This window comes from Silene latifolia, chromosome Y (genome assembly GCF_048544455.1).
Source record: "Silene latifolia isolate original U9 population chromosome Y, ASM4854445v1, whole genome shotgun sequence".
In the NCBI taxonomy this organism is placed as follows: Eukaryota; Viridiplantae; Streptophyta; class Magnoliopsida; order Caryophyllales; family Caryophyllaceae; genus Silene; species Silene latifolia.
The window spans coordinates 248022909-248047212 of NC_133538.1; the positions used below are offsets into that span (position 1 = coordinate 248022909).

The 24304-nt window shown below is 35.5% G+C and overlaps 1 long non-coding RNA gene across 1 annotated transcript; it reads right to left on the minus strand.

The window, feature by feature from the left end:
* Nucleotides 1–90: 90 nt before the first annotated feature.
* On the minus strand, nucleotides 91–1379 carry LOC141634253 (uncharacterized). Its single transcript, XR_012539000.1, has 2 exons — nucleotides 654–1379; nucleotides 91–561 (listed from the first exon to the last, which is right to left on the minus strand). It is a non-coding gene; the product is annotated as an uncharacterized LOC141634253 (long non-coding RNA).
* Between the last annotated feature and the right edge of the window lie 22925 nt (nucleotides 1380–24304).

Below are 24304 nucleotides of genomic sequence, written 5' to 3' on the forward strand. Positions count from 1 at the left end.
TTCATTTTATTTTCCAAAATTTGCCCTCTTATCGAGACTTCTAAAATAGGAGAAGAACAACATAGAGGTTAACGTCTTAAAGCATCCCTAACACAATCGTTGGCTAACCTTTACCTTGCAAGTTAGATACACTCATTTACTTTGCTAGATACACATCTCTAAGAAGCTAGATACACTTATTTACCTTGCTAGATACAAATCTCTAGTAAGTTAGATACACTCATTTACCTTTCTAGATACGCATTTCTGGTAAGTTAGATACACTTATTTACACCTTGTTAGATACACTCATTTACATAGCTAGATACACTCATTTACATAGTTAAATACACCTAGCTAATGGATTTACAAATAGTAGACGTTACTTGTTTTGAATTTGAGCAGCAAAGAGATTTGGTTGACAGTTCTTGTCTTGGTTGAATGTTGTCCATCTCCTTGAGCTGGTTTGCCGCCTCTCCAAATTAAGTCACATTACGTATGTACTTATTCTCGTCAACATGTTCTTTCATTTGTTTCTTCACCACATTCAATACCAGCTCTCCGTATTGCTCGTACCAAGACCTGATATATTTGACAATGTGTAAGAGGGGATACTAAATTACTAATACTGACATACTCTCGGCCAAACGAGAAGGTTCTCATTTCGGGCTTACTTGGGAAACAAGTGCATAAGATCAGACTTGTTGACTGGTAGCACCCTACATATGGAATCCATTTTACATGTCCTCAGTGCAAACCACCTCTACCCACCACTGCCACACCACCACCGACTCAACACCCATGCGGAGATTATCACCGGCCATCCCAGACATCGCCGCCTTCCTCCGCCATCCCGTCAAGGAGACAACCGAGTGTTACCGAACCATTAGACGCAGAGAACCGTACACACCGACAACAATTACCACTGTCCGCTGTTGGCGACGAAATCCTTAGATACAATTGATGTTTCCGGCCTGAAATATCTCGATGCAACACCAAATGCTCTTGCTTTTTTGAAATGTTTCTTCTATTTTGTAGATCTGGAATTTACAAAATCAATTTTTCATATTTATACCATACCAAAAAACAAAAGGGATAAGGACATCGACGCCGGCATGCGCCTGGATGATCGGAAGGGTTTAAAGAGATAACCATCGCCGTCACGAAACATAAAGGAACGCTGGAGAACCGATGGTGACTGATTTGCGGGATTGGAGATGAGGAAAGGTGAAGGAGAGGAGTCGGCACGACGGAAAATGGAGGCAACGGTGGTCGTCAGATTATCGTCGGCGGGTTCTGAGGTGGAGTCGGTGAGGCGGCCGTCCTGGAGACATCGGAGGTTGGCCGTTGGTGAAGTAGTTCGTGGAGACTGGTGTAGATGGAGAGAGATTTAGGAGTGATTTAAGGCCTTATTTATTAGCCCTTTAAGGTAGTTCGTACGGTTCGCACCGTACTTTAGTTCGCACCGACCCCACCCCTATATACATATATATACATACATATATATATATATATATATATATATATATATATATATATATATATATATATATATATATATATACATATATATATATACATATATATATATATATATATATATATATATATATATATATATATATATACATATATATATATACATATATTCTGAAATTATACTAATTTTAATCATATTCATTTCTACTACACATCTACAAACAACGGCCAGGTTGATATTCAGAATAGTGGAAACAGGGGATAAGCCATCTAAAGAAGAGTTGGTTATGGTTCGGCAAGTCATAAAGGAAGTAGGGGAGAAGAAGAAAAAAAAAGCGGGCATGCAAAGTGAGAAAGACATGGCAAAGGATCAAGATGAGGTAGATGAAGTGGAAGCCATGAAGGCAGGGGAGAAGGACGTGGAGGTGGGAGCCGAAGACACGTTCTTATCATCACCAATTCCGGGTTTTGACGAGTTATTAGTTACTACGACTAGTTTATAATTGTTGTATATATACTAATTAATTAAGATTATTTTTTAAAGTAGTATATGTATATATACTAATTAATTAAAAATGTGAAAGTCGTTTGCAAGAAGCCTTGTGTTCTTTAATACCAAACCTCTACAGTGGCATCGGGCAAAATTGATGTTGCTCGGGGAGTTGAGGTTGAAGGTAATCAAGGCATTGCCCCCCGTGAGGGATGGAGGGAAGTGGAAGTGACCGAGTTATATCTGGAGAAGTATGGTATTCTTATAGTACCATGTAGTGATAATTGGCTTTTACAAGATGTCGTGGGTTCTATTGTGCAATGGCCTGAAGAATTCATGAAGAGTCTATTGATCCAAAATACTCAAGAGTGTGGGGGGGGGGGGGGTGAATTAAGGATTTAAAACTTTTGTAAGATTTTTCGATTATGTGTGTGTAATTGATTATTTAAAGTTTATTGATTAAACTTTAACTAATCAACTAATGGAAGTAAACGAAATAAACGAAGCAAGCGAAAGAACGAAGAGACACACGGTTTTTGAAGTGGTTCAGTTTCACAAGTCGAAACCTACGTCCACTATTCTCGATTAATAAATTTAGTACCTTTCTACGGATTACAAATTTACTAACCCAACTCGTACAACTAACTCTAGCTGTAACTCAATGAGTACCGTTAAATACTCGAGTGACTAACTTACGCTAATAAGAAAGCACTAATGATTCTAACAAAGGTTCACGTTAATGAACAAGTTAAGAAATCAACTAAGCACTATTATCTTATAACGATAAAATAAGAACAAGTATGCGAGTTTTAAAACACACGACCTTTCAAAATAACAAAACGGTTTTTCTAGGAAAACACACGGTTTGCTTTGTAAAGTTGAAATCAATTTTTATGCTTAAGGTCTCTAATTTAGATGTTGTAAATAACAAAGTATTTATAGGGAAGGAAGGAGTAGGCTACACGGTTTTTACACAAACCCTAATAGCCGAAATAATAAGATATAAAAGCAAATCATATCTTCTTATTATCTCTTTCCTAAAAGCCTTAAAAGATAATAAAGAATATTCCAAAAGATAGAATATAATCTATTCAAATATTATCATTACTATAAATTCTAAGATCATGATAAGATTTACTAAAGCAAGAATATCTTTTATCATAAACAAATATATTAAGTAGGATACATAAGATATGTAAAGATATTATTATAGAATAAAATCTTTACCTAATATATCCTAGGTAACACGAGATGTCACAGCTCATATGCCTCGTGACTCGTGCAAACCCTAGTCTTAACATATGATTTAGAATTTAGGTTTTAAGAGAGGCTATGTTGGAACCCTAATTAGTAGCAAAGTCCAACTCATAAGTTGATCCAACACGACTACTAACCAACGTCCAATACAAAGCCGGACTCCTCACTAAACCGGGCTTTATATAAATACTTTCATTAAAACATTTAAAATAAACTTTAAACAATTAAAAAACAATTTTCGAAACATTTATAAGTCGTGTATAAAAACTCAGCATCTCAATGTTATAGTAGGAGAGCTATAACATTGAGCTCTTTTACTAGTAACGTTATAGATGCAAAGCTATAACTTTACCAATTCAAGAAACTCATTCTTGATTACCATTACGAGATAATCACCTATACTATTCCAATCTTCAAGGAGATCTTCGTGTATAGGCTACGTCATCATCCAAGATTGATTAATCTTTAGACGAACTCCGTCTTCACATACTTCTTGAATGAATCTTGAACCGTTTGATCTTTGAATAAAGGCTTGAACTTTACATGCAATTGTCACAATCTTCTTTGTTGCTCGTAATAGGTTAATTCAAAAACACTTAACAAACGATTACACGCAAAAAGTATATAAAATGTAAAGCATCTTGACATCATCAAAACATAAACATATAAGCTATATGGTTCAACAAATTCCGCCTTTTTGATGATGGCAAGCCTCCTAGAAATTGTGACTAAGTGTGTAGTTCCCCCTCAATATAATACCGTTATCTTGATAATAAAGATTAACGCAAGATCAAAACGATTTTTCAAAAACCAAAACTTTAAGGACTTTAAGAGACAATTGGTCTTGACAAGGAGCAAGCTTAGGTAGATGCTTACTATAGACGTTCTTTCCCCCTCTTGACATCATCGAAAAGCTAAGAACAAATAAAAAATGACTAGAATAATATAAGACGAGACAAGAGATAAAACGTCATAGGGAATAAAAATAACACGCAAGACTATAAGCATACAAAAGATAAGTATCATACAAACTTAGGAATTAAACATGTTTAAGGCAAAATGGGCCGAATGAACACATGTCTAATGAAACACTTGGGCCATAACCACAAGTGCATTGCCAATATGGGCCGAATGATAAGTCTTGAACACCCCAAAAGAAATAGAAAAGAAAAGCTGTAAATAGGCAGGGCTAATTATGGTAAGGCAGAGGGAGATCAAATGTTGCGGGTATGGTACGGGTTCACGTAGTCGGGCCTAGTACGATGCTCTAAGGCATCAAGACGGTCAAACGAGCTCCGAACCAGCTGAGAAAGAGTTTGAATGCTCCTTTCAATGTTAAGCACTTTCAGGAAGAGAGCTTTTATGGCCTCCAACGTGAGCGCTTGATCACCCGCCATGGCTTTCCCGTGCATAACCAACGCTCCACCTTGACTTGTAAGGAAAGTGAGACGATCACCGTGTGGGAACACTTCCCCACGAATTGCCTTCAACTCCCTTTCAAAACCCGCTAACCTTTGGTCCACTTCCTCCATCCAAGAGTACACCCGAGTAGCATCCAAGCCCGAGTCTAAAGACCAAGATGGTCCAACCCGTGACAACACCGTAGCCAAATTAGGTGAATGCTCCTCAAATTTCTCCATTAAACCACTCATAAAGCCCTCTAATTTCGACTCCATACCTCCCAAACCCGAATCTCCCGGGGTTTTCTCAACATCCTTAACAAGAAGCAACTCGGGTCCATCGACAACAAGGCCCATAAGCTTGATAAACCTATCACACATACAATCCCGTGCACTAACACCGTAACTGTCTTGTCCCACCACTCGCTTAATCTTCAACAACCGAGACACCCACATCCCATATGGTAAGTCGATTGTGGTGCTCAACTTCTCTTTTGTCACCGTGAGACTTGTTTGAATTATACGGTGCAACACGACACTACCCAAATTCACTTTCTTACCCTCCAACCAAGAATAGACCATTATAGCTTCATAACTCGACACCTTATCACGACCTCCTCTTCTCGGCACCACTGTGTTCCACAAAAAGTTCAAGAGGAACTTGATTTTTGCCGAGAGAGGACGAACCACGATATTACCTCCTTCCGTCATCTCCTCAAAATACTTTTTCACTAACAACTCCTTTTCACTCACCATATTAGACCATTCAAGACTCGGATTTAATTCAATTCTGTCATCGGGAACCGAAAAAGCAGAGCAAAAATCCGAAACAGAGACCGTCACATCAACTCCATTAACAACCGCATGCAAGAATCCTTTCTTAATTGAGACACTACCAAAGAATTGAACCACCTCAACTGGATAAATAGGACCCGAAAACTGACTAATATGACTCCACCCTTGAAAATCAAGAAAATTAACAAAGAAAGCAAGAGCGGGAACATTAACCAACCAAGATTTCGGATAATACCTCCCACCATGAATGGAATACCTTAAAACTCGATTAACTAGGATGCTTTCGTCATGAGTAAGCCGAACACGATTTAACCCTTCCTTGGTCGCGGCTTTCGAAACATCCCTAAGTAAGGTACGAGCAACACCATTCCGAACGATAACCTTGGGTTCCTCCAAAGCTTCACTTTCATCGACAACTACCTTATTTTTTCCTTTGAAAAGACGGCGTCTTTTGCCTTCGGATACCGACTCGTCCCGACCACGAAACATGGGCGTAGTTTGGTTTAGTTGTGGTGAATGACAATTAGTGGAACTAGGATCATGTGGTGGTAGTGGTGATGTTTGGTTATGAAAGGGGCGGTTTTGGTGGTGACGGGTTAAAGATCGGGTATTTTTTACATGGGTTGGATTCATGATGATGATGATAGTTTGAAAAAGGAGGTGATGATGATGGGTTGTGTAAAGAAGATGAGTTGTGATGATGGTAAAATTTTGAGAAGAATAAAAGTATGTAAGTGGGGTTGGTTGGACGGGTAACACGCAAGGGGGTTAGAAATAGGTGTAGGCTAGGTATAGGGTTAACAAGTGGAGATGAATTATGGTAAGTGTTTAATTAGGAATAGGAATTATGGTAGGTATAGGAATTTAAGGGATAGATTTATTATGGTAAAAGATAAGAATAGGGAAATTGAGTTTGTATAGGAAGTGTGAGCCGTGTACCAAGAGAGCAATTTGGAAAGATTTTTGTGAATTGGAAAGGTAAAAGATTTGGTGTGTTTGTTTATTGTGATAAGGAATAAGTTTGTATAATAATTAAATTCTAAATTACAAATAGAATTTTATGATAAAAATATTTCTACAAACGAAATTATTCATGCAACGCAATATACGGACACAGTCATACAATCTCAACTTAACTAGTCAGCCATAAGGAAATTGAACAAATATAGAAGCTTAGGTACCACCGATTAAACCAATTTCTAACCGTAAAGTCTCAAAACGTTCTCTAGCTAATGATTTTGTCAAAATGTCTGCCCATTGTTTTTCAGTACTACAAAATTCAAGTTTTATATTCCCCTTCTCAACATGGTCTCGAATAAAATGATGTCTTATTTCAATGTGTTTAGTACGTGAATGTTGTGCGGGATTTTTAGAAATTATAATTGCACTAGTATTATCACACAAAATAGGAATACATCCTACGTCAACACCATAATAACATAATTGTTGCTTAAGCCATAAGAGTTGAGTACATACCAGTCCTGCAGCAATATATTCGGCTTCAGCAGTTGAGAGAGCAACCGAATTTTGTTTCTTCGAACCTCACGTAATAATACACGGTCCGACAAATGTGGCGACACCCGACGTACTTTTTATGTCTAGAGAACATCCTGCGTAGTTAGCATCAGAATAACCGACTAGATCAAAATTGCACTCCATTGGATACCAAAGGTATAAGTTGGCTGTTCCAATCAAGTAACGTAAAATTCATTTTACGGCCGTCATATGCGATTCTTCGGGAGATGATTGATATCTCGCACAAACGCATACGCTAAACATAATATCAGGTCTACTTGCGGTCAAATATAACAGTGACCGAATCATCCCATGGTAAGTAGTTTCATCAACTGATTTACCGTTTTCATCCAATGTCAATTTCTTGTTCTCGACCATTGGAGTAGGCATAGCATGTGAATTTTCCATTCCGAATTTCCGAATCAACTCCTTGATGTATTTCTGTTGATGGATTTTAATGCCTTCATCAATTTGTTGTATTTGCAGCCCTAAGAATAATTTTAATTCTTCCATCATACTCATCTCGAACTCGGAAGTCATCAACTCAGAAAAATATTTGCACAAGCTTCGGTTGCTCGATCTAAAGATGATATCATCGACGTATATTTGAACAACCAAAAGGTCAGAACCCTCAGTTTTTAGAAATAGGGTTTTGTCGACGGATCCTCTACTAAATCCACTGTCAAGTAGAAACTTAGATAATCGATCGTACCAAGCCCTAGGTGCTTGCTTTAATCCATATAGGGCTTTATCCAATTTGAACACGTGATCCTCAAATTTGATATTCTTAAAACTAGGGGGCTGTTCAATGAAGACTTCCTCTTGTAAATAACCATTTAAAAATGTCGTCTTGACATCCATTTGGAAGAGCTTCATTCTCTTGTGTGCGGCGAATGCTATCAGAAGTCTAATAGCTTCAAGGCGAGCAACAGGTGCGAAAGTCTCGTCATAATCTATTCCTTCTTGTTGATTATACCCTTGGACCACCAATCTTGCTTTGTTTCTGACAATGACTCCGGCATTATCTAATTTGTTCCTGAAGACCACCTAGTTCCAATGACTGAACGATCTTTTGGTCTAGGAACTAAATGCCAAACCTTGTTTCTTTCGAACTGTTGTAGCTCTTCTTGCATAGCTATAATCCAATATGATTCATCAAGAGCTTCATTTATATTCTTTGGTTCGATCATGGATAGGAAAGGGTAGAAATAACAGAAGTTGTTTAAGGAACGTCTTGTTTGAACACCCTTCTTAATATTCCCAAGAATATTGTCCATGGGGTGTGAGCTCTTGTATTTCCATTTTGTTGAAGTGCTTGGTTCTTCATCGTTATTTGAGCTTAACCCGACTTCATTTGGTTCGAAATTAGAGGAAGTTCCCCCTGAATCCAATCCGGGTGTTGTATTTGAGCTGATTATAACCTCGGACTCTACAACTTGATTTGGATTCAATGTTATAGTAACATCATCTATAACATTGGTTTGGGAGTTCTTGTCTTGAGTCAATGTTATAGTATCATCAACTATAACTTTGTTTTTCTCATTTTTATCTTTTGAGGAACGATCAAGTTCATCATTCGTTCTTTCAATCTCATTGTCCTCTAATTCCAATTCCGGGGGATCGTCTCTTGAGAGACGAAAGTCGGGTTCATCCAAGTCTTCCTCCTCATCCTGTAAAGGCTTATCAAACACGTTATCTTCATCAAAAATAACGTGGACACTTTCTTCAATGCAAAGAGTTCTTTTATTGAAGACTTTGTAAGCCTTGCTATGATCTGAATATCCTATGAAAATCGCCTAATCACTCCTAGGGTCGAACTTACTTAACCGGTTTTTACCGTTATTGTGTACAAAACATTTACTCCCAAAACAACGAAGATGGGAGATATTAGGTTTTAGACCTCTAAGAAGTTCGTAGGGGGTTTTCTTAAGAATAGGTCGGATCATAGCACGATTATAGATGTAGCAAGAAATACTAATGGCTTCAGCCCAAAAGTTACGAGGTAAACCACTACACAAGAGCATTGTACGTGCCATATCTTCTAAAGTTCTATTCATACGTTCAACGACACCGTTTTGTTGAGTAGTTCTTGATGCAGAAATGTTATGCCCTACACCATTAACTCTACATTATTCTATAAAGGTTTGATTATCAAACTCGGTACCATGATCCGTACGAATAGATACAAGATTAGTCTTATATTTATTTTTAACACGTTTCATAAGACAATCGAATTCATCAAAATTTTCGTCTTTTGAGTGAATTAAGATAGGCCATACATACTTTGAGTAATCGTCTACAAGAACAAAGACGTACCTGGATCCTCCTCTACTCCTTACCTTCATAGGTCCACATAAGTCCATGTGTACCAATTCCAAGGCTTGATTTGTGCTTACTACTCTTTTTGGTTTGAACGATGATCTCACTTGTTTGCACCTAGCACACGTGTCACACATCTTTTCTTGGTCGAACTTGATCTTAGGTAACCCCTCAACCAAGTCCCACTTCTTGAGTTTGTTCAAAGTTAGTGAGCTAATGTGACCAAACCGTTTATGCCATAAACATGGATCATCGAGAGTAACTTTTATGCATGAGAAAGAGTTAGTAGGCACAACATTTAAATCTACCATATAAACATTCCTTTTTCTGTGGCCTTCAAGAATAACATTGCTAGTTCCTTCAATAATAATGCGACAACTATCAGTATGAAAAACTACTTTGTTACCTTTGTCGCATAGTTGAGATATGCTTACCAAGTTATGTTTTAGACCGTCCACGAGATAAACATCACTGATCGCGTGAGATTTAGAGATTCCGATTTTGCCAACGCCGATTACTTTTCCCTTTTTGTCGTCCCCGAACGTCACTTTTCCTCCGTTGAAGGGCTTCAGTGAAAGAAATAGATTCTTATCTCCGGTCATGTGTCTTGAACATCCACTGTCAAGATACCATTGATTATTTTCTTTCACTTCTTCCTGCAGAAAAGATTAGATACAGTTTTTAGGTACCCAAGCTAAGTTGGGTCCCTTATGATTAGTTACTCTATAAACTAAGTCCTTTCGAATCCAAACTTGTCTAATAACCGTTTTTCTAACCCTTGGTTTATTTGGCTTAGGAGGAGTTCTAGGGTTAGGGTTTTCTCTAGGTCTAGGAATTTCTCTAGTTTTTTCACGACTATTTCCCTTGTAAGTAGGTTTACTAGGTTGAGATCGACAAGGGTTTTGTGAGGTGCTAGGTTTCTTAGCGTAGTCAAAGGCCATGTCATAGAACCAACGAAATTTATTGTTCCTTTCTTCGTTAGGTTCGTTAGTGGGGGTTTCCTTATCCTCGACAACTGTGTCAACAGTTTTAGCATGTTCGGCATTTTTTCATATATCATGTGCCTTTTTGACACAATTGATTTGGATGTGACCTGTATGACCACAGTAATTGTAAATCAGTTATTCAGGAAGATCAACATACTTCCTTTTTCTGAAATCAAAATCCGAAGGTGTTGATTTGCATTTAGAGTGATCTCTACGGCTGTAGCACTCATGTCCTAACCCCATCTTTATATTATTGTCTGATTATTCGGTTAGGAAGTTTAGGACTTTTGTGCTACCTTCCCACTTATCATGGACCTTTCTAACGTGTAGAAGTAGGTCTTTTAGGGTTTTAATTTCCTCTTGACATTTCGTGTGATCTACATCATTGTCCTTTTTAAAGTTATCACGAAAGTCTTGGAATCGTTTGTTAAGAATGAACACAACATCGGTGTGTTGTTTCTTAACATTGATCATATCGGACTTAGATTCCTTCAATTGCTTTAGAAGAGAATCTATCTCTTTCTTTTGGTCTAAGATCATTGCTTCATCAGATGTGACCTTAGTTTCCAAAAGTTCTCTGGCTTTTCTAAGTTCTAAAGCTATAGCTTCATTAGCTATAACTTTGGCTTGAAGGTGCTTGATGTTAAGCTTTAGGTCGGAAATTATAGCTTCATTAGCTATAACTTTGGACTCTAATTCCTTCTTTTCAGCCATAGTAGAATCTAGTGTTGTAGCTTTCTCAGCTATAACTTTAGATTTCAACTTCTTAGCTTTAGCCTTGAGAGTATGATTTTCTTCCGCGATTTCGAGAATCTTCTCCTTTAGCTCTTTTAATTCCAAATCCTGTTCGTGACACTTATCAAGATATTGTTCAAAGAATTTAACGAAAGCACTTTCAGACAATTTCTTAACGCGTTTTTTAAGCTCAATATAACTTACCTCTTCATCGTCATCTTCATCTGATTCTCCGAGAAAGCAATAGTTTGAGTGAGAATTTGTGCTTTCATTGTCACTGTCGGAGATTAGGTCAAGACTAACACTGCTGAGACAAAGGTTGGCCACTTCGTCGTCTTCAGATTCCTCGTCATCTTCTGAGTAAAGGTCTCCCCAACACGAAGCCATCATAACTTGTTTGAATTCTCTCTTTGTCTTCTCACGTTTTGTCTTGTCGTTTATTTTCTCCCATGTTGGACAATCTTTGATCATATTGTTGGAATATGTGTCCTCCGACAATAATGCGATCACAACTGTTGATCATAATGATCACATGTTTAAATCTCATTTTAAAAGAATACGTTTGGGAAGTATTTTTCTTGTCAATGGTCCACACATATCGGTAATGATTGGTGACTAGAGTTTGACATTCTTTGTCGTCGTGCGACGGTGGTGATCAGTTGATCCCCTAGGTCATACCTATAGGGCAACACTCTTAATTAATCATTTAATTGATCGTATAACGTTACGAGTCAATTAAATTATTTAAAATTGACGGAAGATTTTGGAAGTATTATTTACGTATCTCATTGAAATTTGATTAAATGAGATACGGTCCGAAAGTAAACCAATTGTATCATTACTCGGATGAAATTATTGTTTAAGGAAACAATTAAATTTGAATGAATTATTATAAATACAAATTGTTGTGATTTATAATTGGTAAAACATTTTGGTACAAGTAATTATGAATTACTAAGTCGATTTTTGTATATGACGTATTTTTATTAATACCCGTTGATTTTTAATATGTTAAAAATACATAACAAATTTATGTAACATATGACATGTGACATAAGACAAATTGACATTTTGACAACGATAATATGGAGTCCATATTATCTATATGTAACGAAATTAAGGGAGGATTAAGGATAATATTATGTTTATAATGTGAGTGGTAAACACAATGATTACCTACTAAACTAGCCATGCAACCCTAATGCTCATTGTGAAGAACAACTCAAGCATGCATTGACTCCCTCTAATCCCCCCTTCCACCCGGTTTTATGAGATGAAAAACCATTTTGGTTTTTCATCTTATTTTTATCTAATATACACTAAAATGTAGTTAGTGTATCATTCATTTCTTCATTCACCTAAAATTAGAATTTTAGAAAGATAAAAAAAACCTTCCTCTTCTCTTCTCTCTCAACCGGTTTTGGGAGATTAAAACCAAATTATTTTGGGTCATTTTTGCTACAAAAATTAATATTGTCTAGTATACATAATATTAATTTTATTAAGAGTGTGCTTTGGGTATTAATCCTTGGGAGAGATCCTACACTTGGGTCTTTGTTCATCCAAAAGGAAAGCACAAGAACAAGAGAGAAGGTGATCTCTCTTGTGCCCATTTAAACCGAATTTCCAATGTAAGGATGAATGCTTCTTCTTTATTTTGTTTATAAGTTTGCATGCATAAGATCATTTATTAATTTTATGACAAATTAAAATAGAACATATATGAATATGTTAGGTATATAGATCTACTTTTTCTTCAATCGGTATCAAGAGCCATGGTTGTTTGCATGCAAATCGGTTAAAAGTTTTTCCGAGTTATAAAGATTAACATATAAAACTTGTATAATTTGTGTTATTATGATATATCACAAAATTAATTTTTCCATGTTAAAGTTTCTGATCCTAAAATGTTTTTAGGATATTTTGGTTATTTTATGGATTTTTATTGTTCATATTACACAATAATGGCATTAAAATATGATTTTATGAGTAAAAATGTCATTTTCGGACTAAAATTAGCTAAACTTCGAATTTTCCAGTGATTTTTTGGATATGTTGTCACATGTATTATTTTGAGATGACCTGTAAATTTTCATAATATTTGGACTTCTTATGCTCGAAAAATGGATTTTTCATTGTTAAAATCGGATTTAAGTGAAAAATAGGTTAATATGAGATAAATTTCGAATCTGGTCATAGAAATTTAGTATGTTGTCACATGCAATTTTACAAGATGTGTGTAAAATAATAGGCTATAGTGAAGTCTTTTTGCATGATTTATGGATTTTTGAAGAAAAATAGCATGAATAGTGACTTTATTAGTGAAATATTAATAAAACATACTCTATGACTAAGGAAAAACATTATATGTTGCATTTTATTATCTTTTTCAGATCTAAAATTGAAAAGTTGATGTGTATAATTTTTCACATGTTTTTATGATTATTTTAGTTAAAACCGATAAACCGCTACATTGTTTTTCCGGATAAATTTCGTAATTTTTAACCTAAGTTTTTGAACATTATGAGTGTCATGGTATTTTTCCAGAATGTTCATGAGTTTAAATTTCAAATTTCAAATTTATTTAAAATTTTGTGATTTATTTGAATTTTATAGCTTATTTTTATAATTTTTAAGTCTATTAATGAACAAATTTTAGAAATATGAGTTAATTATGGTCAAATAATTAGTGAAGAGTAAATTTTGAGTCCTAAGAGGTTAGGGTAATTAACTTATGCATAAATATGAATTTATGTAATTTTTGTGATTATAAAATGTTGAAATCACGCAAATCCGTAAAAACCAAGTAATATACGATATTGGCTAATTAAAGGCGATTTAGCATAAAATTGGGCATGTTCATACATATTATAATGCTGCATTTTCTTTATGATTGTCATAATTTTAATTTATGTAATTTTTGAATTATGTAATTTTTACTTAGTATGACCTTAGTTTTTAATTGGTATTTCCCGAAATGTATGGAAATATCGATTCGGTTGTAATTTATTGTGATCTCGTATCACCATTTTGTAATTTAATAGATTTATTTTATTTTAGTTACAAATGTATAATAGGAAATTATGTAATTTATTATGTAATTTTATTCATTTCGGAGTTCCCAAAGACGGATTTCTTCAAGATGGCGATACATAAAGACGGTGTTACCTCGAGATGCGTGCCACAACCGAAGTTCAAGGGACCAATGGAGTTGGTTTTCGAATGTGTAATAGTTAAATAGTTTTCTATTTTAGGAAGGCCATACTAGGATTTTATTTATTTATTTTTATGCTTTGCATTTTATTTATATGTCGCATGCATCGCTAAATCGCCATAACTAAAACATGCATCTTCTTTCATCGAGTTTATCGACCGTGTCAATTAGAATTATCGTAGTTCACCGCTTTAGTTAACTTAAAACGTGATAGATAATAAATTGACATGACCTCTCGCTAAAACAATTAATTGAGACATAGCCTTACCAAATAGTAGAAACCATGAAAACCTATTTCGCGAGGGAGTGCACTCGACCCTACCGGGGTACAAACCTTGTTACGTAGGGGAAGTGGGTGATGAATGTTTATCCACCGAGTTCATGTTAATGAGGGTTTTATCGGCCATACCGTGCCCAAGTTGATGTGGATTTGGATCATGGACACATTTATTCGAAATTTGGATTGAGCTCAACGGAAGTATTCGTGACCGTAGTTGCATATGTTCCGGGCTATAGATAATTATTAAAGTAATTTTATCGACCAAGAGTTCTAAAAGTAGAATCGATTAAAACGTTAATCCACCGGGTTATATTGATAAGGGTTTCATCGGCCATACCGTGCCTAAGTCGATATGAATTTGGGTCTTGGAATCATTTATCTAGTTGGGTAGAGGTCACTAGAAAAATGCATAAAACTTGTTTAAATTATAAATTTTTACGAGTATTATTATTAAAACGACATTTGTTTTACTCCTTCTATTTTGTTTTCTAGACCACTTCTTTTTCTCATAACAAATGGCAACACCAACCCCTAACGCCACGCCTCTCGCTAATTCATCTTGGCTCCGATCCTTCATGGATCAATGTAAATTTGAAAAGAATGGGTCAAATTTCTCCGATTGGGATGCCCAACTCAAACTAGCCGCCCAAGGTGACGACAAGCTTCGTTACCTTACCGAGGCCTCTCCACCCGAACCTATTACTAGGTCGACCGCCGCCACTAGGGAAGCATATGAGGCTTACCAAAAGGAGTCCGCCGCAATGAAAAATGTCTTGATATTTGCGATGGAGGCGGATCTCCAAAGGAGAGCCTTTAAAATGGGCAACGCTAATGAGATTTACTCCAAGCTTGTGACAATGTTTTCACAATCTCCGCGGATCGTCCAATATGAGGCGGCCGCGACATTCTTTGATCTCGACTTCAAAGAGGGCCAAAAGGTTAGCCCTCATGTGCTCAAACTTATGGAGCTTGTCGAGACCTTGAAGATTCAAAAGGTTGAAATCCCCAAAGAACTCATTGTAGATAGGATTCTACACTCCTTGTCCAAAGTCAAAGCATATGTTCAATTCCGGGTGAATTTTAACATGCAAGACAAGGATATGTCTCTTGAAGAATTGCACAAGTTACTTGTGCAAGCCGAAAGGGACATTGGGTTAAATGTGAACCCTCCAAAGGATGTGCTTAACATTAGCACTACGAGTAAGGGGAAGTTCAAGAAGAATGGGAGGAAGGGTAAGAAGCAAGCTCCCACTTTCACCAAAGCTAAGGCTAATGATGCTAGCACATCAAAAATCAAGAAGGGTCCTCTTGATAAATGCCATTATTGTAATGGTATGGGACATTGGAAAAGAAATTGTTCCAAATACCTTGGTGATATTAAGGCTGGAAAGATTACTCCAGTAGGTAAATGACTATCCTTTCTTTTATGTTTCTAATTCAACTATGGTATTGTGATACAAAGTTGTGATAATGTATCTCCATTTTTATTGTAAAAGGGCCTCCACCAAGCAAAGACAAAGGAAAAGAAAAGCAAGCTTAAGAAACCATCAAGGAGCTAGGAATAGCTTTCATGGAGCTTCGCTTTTTATTGTCTTATTTTAAATTATGTTTTGGATTTTTAGAACCTTAAGTTTCCGTGTTCGACATGGAAAGGTATTTTGGAGAATTGGTTGTATTTTGGATAATGGTGACTTGGTTTGCAACCCAAGTCACCCGTTTTATCATTTTATCCTTTTGTTCTAAAAATCATGTTTAAATGCTTGTTCTTAGAGACATATAACTTAAAGTGATCTAATAGACAAATATAATGACGGGATTCATTATATGTCCACATGCTTAAGGCTTGTGTATGATCATTTACAAAGTGATTTTGAGTCTATGAACTCTCTTAAAGGATTGTCAATCACCAAGTACACTTGCGAAATCTAAAACTATTAGTCGATCTATGAGATATTTCTCCTTATACTTCAACATCATTATTTTTGTCTCATATGCTATCTTTGAACTATAGTGTATTTATTCTAAAGATAGAGTGGGAGAAAAATGAGGACACAACACACGATAAATTTGTGTACTTGTGTAAATGAGATCTACGCAAGAGAGATTGATTTGAATGAAGGTATATCTATTCACATAGTGTACCCAAATAGATGAGATCTATGGTCTCAATTAAGTTCTATATGACTTAAGAGACCAAGTAATGTAGTCATAAGAGTACGTTCTCAAGATTACTACACGAGGAGACCAAAAGAAAGCTTTGGAAGAAAAAATGACTAATGTAAAGTCTTAACAAGAGTTTTGACTAGTTTATGAAAAATTTTGACCAACAGTTTCAACCTTGAGATTTACTTAAGAGCCTAAATGAATCAAAGTAACATACTAGTTATGAACGAATTGCAAGGATTGATATACCGATATCCTCTATAGCTAAGTTTTTAACCTCGCAAATGTCATTACTTAACCGCATTATGAAAATGAATTGGTTAAACCTCCTTCTAAATGGGATATTTTGAAGGACGTGTATTAGATATTACTTATATTTAATAAATGACATTGCCACACATCATTATGACATGAATGTGTTAGAGATTTAAAATCTCTTTCCATAAGGTTAAGATGAGACCTCTTCGAAATAGGAATTTTGAAAGGATATGATGGGAACATATATGGCTTCATCTTAATAACTTTGCAAAAGCAACATACATTCCAATTTTGAAATGTTTTCGATTAAGTAATCAATTTCGAAACATGTGGAATTAAGTGGGAGTTTGAAATTATCATGTGAAGACATGGAATTTAGTGGGAGCCATCATCCTTTGAATGTTTACAACTCATCACTCATTGAAGAATGACGAGCTAATACCTTCTTTCACAAAGAAGTATTTGAGTTTTCAATTGATGAATATGGACTATGATGAATCCAATTACATCAAGAAATATTGGATTAGTATTAAGAGATACACATCGTATCAACATACACATAGGTTATTCATGTAGATGGAATTGCCATTAGCAGTCATGGTCGTTCATTGAACCTATGAACGGTTGATCTCATGATTATTAGTAAATAATGTTTCCGCCATTAGAATAATCATGCACATGTCCAATAGTGAATCATATGCATAAGAGCATGATGATTCATTGGCAAGCCATACAAGAAACGTCATGAATTCTCGAGGAGAATCTGATGAGCGATTTCATGTGTTTTGAGAATACTCTATTATGTGTTAAGAGGTTGCACATATTATAGAAAATCCGAACACACGTAAAGATTTATGAAAATCCTAAACTTTTCAAGTCAAAAGGAGAAATAAGAAGTTTGGAAAGATACTTAGTTGAATAAGAAGTTACTCAAAACTAATCTTTCCTAACTATGCTAGGACTTGTAAGAAGTGCTAGGCTAATCATCTTGACAAATTGTTGCAAGACTCTACAAAACATATACCTAGTGCATTGTGTGTAGATGGAGTACTTGATCAGTACAAGTTATATCATTCACCACAAATTCGTTCGTTATGTGATAATCGATAAGGAAGTTCTTTCAAGATAAAGAACCGAAACCAAGGTCGGGAACCTTGATGTGTACTTGGTAAGGTTCATGCTATGAGAGAGAACATGAATGTAAAGGAAAGTGCAAGTATAAGAAGTTTGAACACATGGACACATGACATGTTAAACTTCTATTGCAATCAACAAGTGTTTACACACTTACGATATGCATCACAAGGTTGTAATATGGTATTGACTACCCGAGTGTGATGTCGACATTTGTCGTTTGAGTTATTATTAACTCACCTTATACATTGTTATATCCAACCGGGTTGTTGAGACAATTGAACCCCGATAAAGTGAACATGGATTAACATTGTATTTGACCATAGTCACTTGTATGAGGCGACGTCTCGAAGTGACTAGAGTGTGATGCGATTGATGGCAAGTTCAAGTGCCATGGAGTCATGTGAGATGACTAGTCGATCACATAGGCGATATTAGGAACTTTTGTCGGGCCTTATGACCGCTTATAGAGTTCTGGCAAATTTATATAGCCTGGTCGTGGCAAGAGCTGCTATAGTATTCAAATGAGTCAATTCTTTTGACTAAAGACTATTCGCCTAAGATGACACAGTTTCAGATTAACTTTGATTTGTGTTACTACGACCTTCGTAAATGGGGTCAAATGGGCATATTTTGGGTTATGATGGCTGTGGCTAGTTGAAGGGAATAAGTGCGATAGGAATTGTCCACCCCTTGTCAGGGTTATAACAATATCTCAGGGCCACTCGAGGAGTAATGAACTGGAAATGCGTGGCCACGCTCGGAATGTATCCATGGTGGATAAATCCGGTCAATCAGTTATTCTCCAGATCGAGGAAACCACTCTCGATATGATCACTTGCAAGTACGACCTGAAAGACACCTTGCATTGAGTGGGAGATAGTAATATGACAAGAGAATTGGTGACGCACACTTGTCGAGGACAAGTGGGAGATTGTTGGAATATGTGTCCTCCGACAATAGTGCGATCACAACTGTTGATCATAATGATCACATGTTTAAATCTCATTTTAAAAGAATACGTTTGGGAAGTATTTTTACTGTCAACTGGTCCACACATATCGGTAATGATTAGCTGACTAGAGTTTGACATTACTGTCGTGCGACGGTGGTGATCAGTTGATCCCCTAGGTCATACCTATAGGGCAACACTCTTAATTGATCATGTAATTGATCGTATAACGTTACGAGTCAATTAAATTATTTAAAATTGACGGAAGATTTTGGAAGTATTATTTACGTATCTCATTGAAATTTGACTAAATGAGATACGGTCTGAGTAACCGAATTGTATCATTACTCAGATGAAATTATTGTTTAAGGAAACAATTAAATTTGAATGAATTATTATAAATACAAATTGTTGTGATTTATAATTGGTAAAATATTTTGGTACAAGTAATTATGAATTACTAAGTCGATTTTTGTATATGACGTATTTTTATTAATACGTTGATTTTTAATATGTTAAAAATACATAACAAATTTATGTAACATATGACATGTGACATAAGACAAATTGACATTTTGACAAAGATAATATGGAGTCCATATTATCTATATGTACCGAAATTGAGGGAGGATTAAGGATAATATTGTGTTTATAATGTGAGTGGTAAACACAATGATTACCTACTAAACTAGCCATGCAACCCTAATGCTCATTGTGAAGAACAACTCAAGCATGCATTGGCTCCCTCTAATCCCCCCTTCCACCCGGTTAAATGAGATGAAAAACCACTTTGGTTTTTCATCTTATTTTTACCTAATATACACTAAAATGTAGTTAGTGTATCATTCATTTCTTCATTCACCTAAAATTAGAATTTTAGAATGATAAAAAAAACCTTCCTCTTCTCTTCTCTCTCAACCGGTTTTGGGAGATTAAAACCGGTTTTGGGAGATTAAAACCAAATTATTTTGGGTCAATTTTTCTACAAAAATTAATATTGTCTAGTATACATAATATTAATTTTTTTAAGAGTGTGCTTTGGGTATTAATCCTTGGGAGAGATCCTACACTTGGGTCTTTGTTCATCCAAAAGGAAAGCACAAGAACAAGAGAGAAGGTGATCTCTCTTGTGCCCATTTAAACTGAATTTCCAATGTAAGGATGAATGCTTCTTCTTTATTTTGTTTATAAGTTTGCATGCATAAGATCATTTATTAATTTTATGACAAATTAAAATAGAACATATATGAATATGTTAGGTATATAGATCTACTTTTCCTTCACATATGACCAGATTCTCCACACTTGAAGCATCCTCTATTTGCGAAAGATGACTTTGAATCAGTAACCTTCTTATTAGACGATTTGTTGTTGTTGTTATAGGATGATTTTGTTTGTTTGTTTCGAAATATCCTATTTTTAAAACGGTGTGCAAACAGAACAGTTTCATCCTCTATTTCAGAGTCAACTTCTTCACTCTTTAAGGCCATACTATTATTGCGACTTGGTTCAGCGTCATCCTTGTTAAGAGTAATCTCATGGGCCATGAGAGCACCAATGAGTTCTTGATAGGAAAGGGTTTCAAGATGTCGTGATTCCTCCATTGCAGTGACCTTAGCACGCCACTTCTTAGTAAGGCTCCTAAGAACCTTTCTAGCAATGTCCTCAGTTCTGAATTTCCTACCTAGGTTTTTCAGTTCGTTTATGGTGCTCGAAAACCTTGCAGACTTGCTATCTAAGGACTCATTAGGCTCCATAATGAATAGGTCATATTTTTGCATAAGCAAATCTATTCGGTGCTTCCTAACAATGGAAGTACCCTCATAAGCTAATTCAAGCCCATCCCATATCTCCTTGGCCGTGGAACATGAAGAGAACTGATCAAACTCAGTAGAAGTCATTCCGTTTTGCAGGAGACTTATCGCTTTGGAGTTCTTTTCGGCCTTCTTGTAGTCGGCCTCGACATAGTCCTCTTCTTTCTTTTCATAGGTAGTCCCTTCCTCGGATGCCACAAGAATTTTTTGCGGTCCGTTTTGAATAATCCTCCAGCACTCCCAATCGTGTCCTTTCACATAGTGAGTCATCATGTTTTTCCACAATCCGTAATTCTTCCCATCAAAGACGGGACACTTGAGATATTTGGAATCCATTTATCACGTGATAGGCAGCGGAATATGAAACGATAAGATAAATGAAAAACAAGATAGATCAGCCTCTTTGTGGTTAGGCAATCAAGAGCACGAGGCTCTGATACCAATTGAAGAGTCTATTGATCCAAAATACTCAAGAGGGGGGGGGGGAGGGGTGAATTGAGGATTTAAAACTTTTGAAAGCTTTTTCGATTATGTGTGTGTAATTGATTATTTAAAGTTTATTAATTAAACTTTAACTAATCAACTAATGGAAGTAAACGAAATAAACGAAGCAAGCGAAAGAACGAAGAGACACACGATTTTTGAAGTGGTTCAGTTTCACAAGTCGAAACCTATGTCCACTATTCTCGATTAATAAATTTAGTACCTTTCTACGGATTACAAATTTACTAACCCAACTCGTACAACTAACTCTAGCTGTAACTCAATGAGTACCGTTAAATACTCGAGTGACTAACTTACGTTAATAAGAAAGCACTAATGATTCTAACAAAGGTTCACGTTAATGAACAAGTTAGGAAATCAACTAAGCACTATTATCTTATAACGATAAAATAAGAACAAGTATGCGAGTTTTAAAACACACGACCTTTCAAAATAACAAAACGGTTTTTCTTGGAAAACACACGGTTTGCTTTGTAAAGTTGAAATCAATTTTATGCTTAAGATCTCTAATTTTGATGTTGTAAATAACAAAGTATTTATAGGGAAGGAAGGAGTAGGCTACACGGTTTTTACACAAACCCTAATAGCCGAAATAATAAGATATAAAAGCAAATCATGTCTTCTTATTATCTCTTTCCTAAAAGCCTTAAAAGATAATAAAGAATATTCCAAAAGATAGAATATAATCTATTCAAATATTATCTTTACTATAAATTCTAAAATCATGATAAGATTTCCTAAAACAAGAATATATTTTATCATAAACAAATATATTAAATAGGATACATAAGATATGTAAAGATTATATTATAGAGTAAAATCTTTACCTAATATATCTTAGGTAACATGAGATGTCACGGCTCATATGCCTCGTGACTCGTGCAAACCCTAGTCTTAACATATGATTTAGAATTTAGGTTTTAAGAGAGGCTATGTTGGAACCCTAATTAGTAGCAAAGACCAAATCATAAGTTGATAAATCACGACTACTAACCAACGTCCAATACAAAGCCGGACTCCTCACTAAACAGGGCTTTATATAAATACTTTCATTAAAACATTTAAAATAAACTTTAAACAATTAAAAAACAATTTTCGAAACATTTATAAGTCGTGTATAAAAACTCACCATCTCAATGTTATAGTAGAAGAGCTATAACATTGAGCTCTTTTACTAGTAACGTTATAGCTGCAAAGCTATAACTTTACCAATTCAAGAAACTCATTCTTGATTACCATTACGAGATAATCAACTATACTATTCTAATCTTCAAGGAGATATTCGAGTATAGGCTACGTCATCATCCAAGCTTTATTAATCTTTAGACGAATTCCGTCTTCACATACTTCTTGAATGAATCTTGAACCGTTTGATCTTTGAATAAAGGCTTGAACTTTAGATGCAATTTTCACAATCTTCTTTGTTGCTCGTAATAGGTTAATTCTAAAATACTTAACAAACGATTACACGCAACAAGTATATAAAATGTAAAGCATCTTGAAATCATCAAAACATAAACATATAAGCTATATGGTTCAACAATTCATTACTGTTGACATCTCCGGGGTAGTTATGCTAAGGCGAACGCATTTTATATAATGAACGCCTTTAAATTTATTAGGGTAACCTTATCTAACATATAATAAGTATTTGGATTTTTACATTTTCAGGAGTTACACGAAGCCATTATGGCTGAAATTAGGACTACTAAGTCAACACCCAAAGTCACTGATTCGACTGCCTCTCCACCCTAAATTCAAGAGGTAGTGATAATTTGAAAAATAGATTGTGAGTTTTTCCTTTTTTTTTTGGTTATTTAAATTATATATGACGTCTCATGTAATGTATATATTTTTCTTTCTAAATTGTAGACCGGGGTTAAATCTACTCTTTCTGCACACAACCTTAGTGTTCCTCTTAAACCTAAATATCAGACCGATGATTATAAGCAAAAATTGAGTACTCCAACGTTCATAGCTTTGCACCAGCTGGATGAAAGGAAGCTAGCTGTCGGGGAAGTACTCATGATTGACATCGAAGAGGATGTTATGGGTTTCGGTTTCACTATTTATATGGATGGGGAATCATTGTGTCAGTTTCTCGACCTTGACGAGTTACATGCTATGCACATTGGGATTTGGATGAAGTAAGTTTTTTATTTAGAACTTGGCATTTAGTTTTACGAATAGTGATGTTTATTTAAATCATCAATGAAAATAACATTCTTCGTTCCATTTGACGTAATAGGTACCTGTGTACACACATGGCTGAGAGGAACTATGTTTCTCATGACTACGGATTCGTGTCACCTGAATTGTTCTCTCATAAGTCCTTTGGATACACATACAGAGAGTGCAACGAAAGAATTGCTGAACGGTTGATGATGCCCAAAAGCCTATGGTTTGCCCCATACAATGAGAATCGGTATGTATGGTAGTTTATTATAATGAATCACTATTCTATTCATTTATTAACACTCTTACATGCATGTATATGAACTAACAGTTCAATTTTTAATATTTCATAGCAAGCATTGGCTGCTAACGGCAATCAGTGTGCAAAAAGGCATAGTGTACTGGATTGACTCTTGCGGACATCCTCCCACTAAGAGATTTGTAAAAATGATGACTGAGAAAGTTTACAACCTTACATTATAATGTCAATTGTTATTGTATGACCTTTGAAGACTAGGATCCTTTTAATGTCCCATCAGTATTACTGAGCCAAATGCTAATTATAATTTCCTGTATATATTTATGAATTAGTGTCTTTCAAACAATTGGAGCATTAAGTCCAACTTTTGTCACGATAAAAGTAAGTGTATTCTTAATAATTACTCCTATCATTTAATTTATGTTTATGCCACAGGTTGATCTAATTTAGCTTATTTGTATGTGATTTATATAATAGTCTCCTGTGACAACAACCGGCAAAGAACGATCGCGCCTTTTTCTGTTGTCGGTCCATGTGGGAGATTATCACCCGAAAGTATATTGACATACCCTCACCGGTTAGTGTGTTTTAATAAC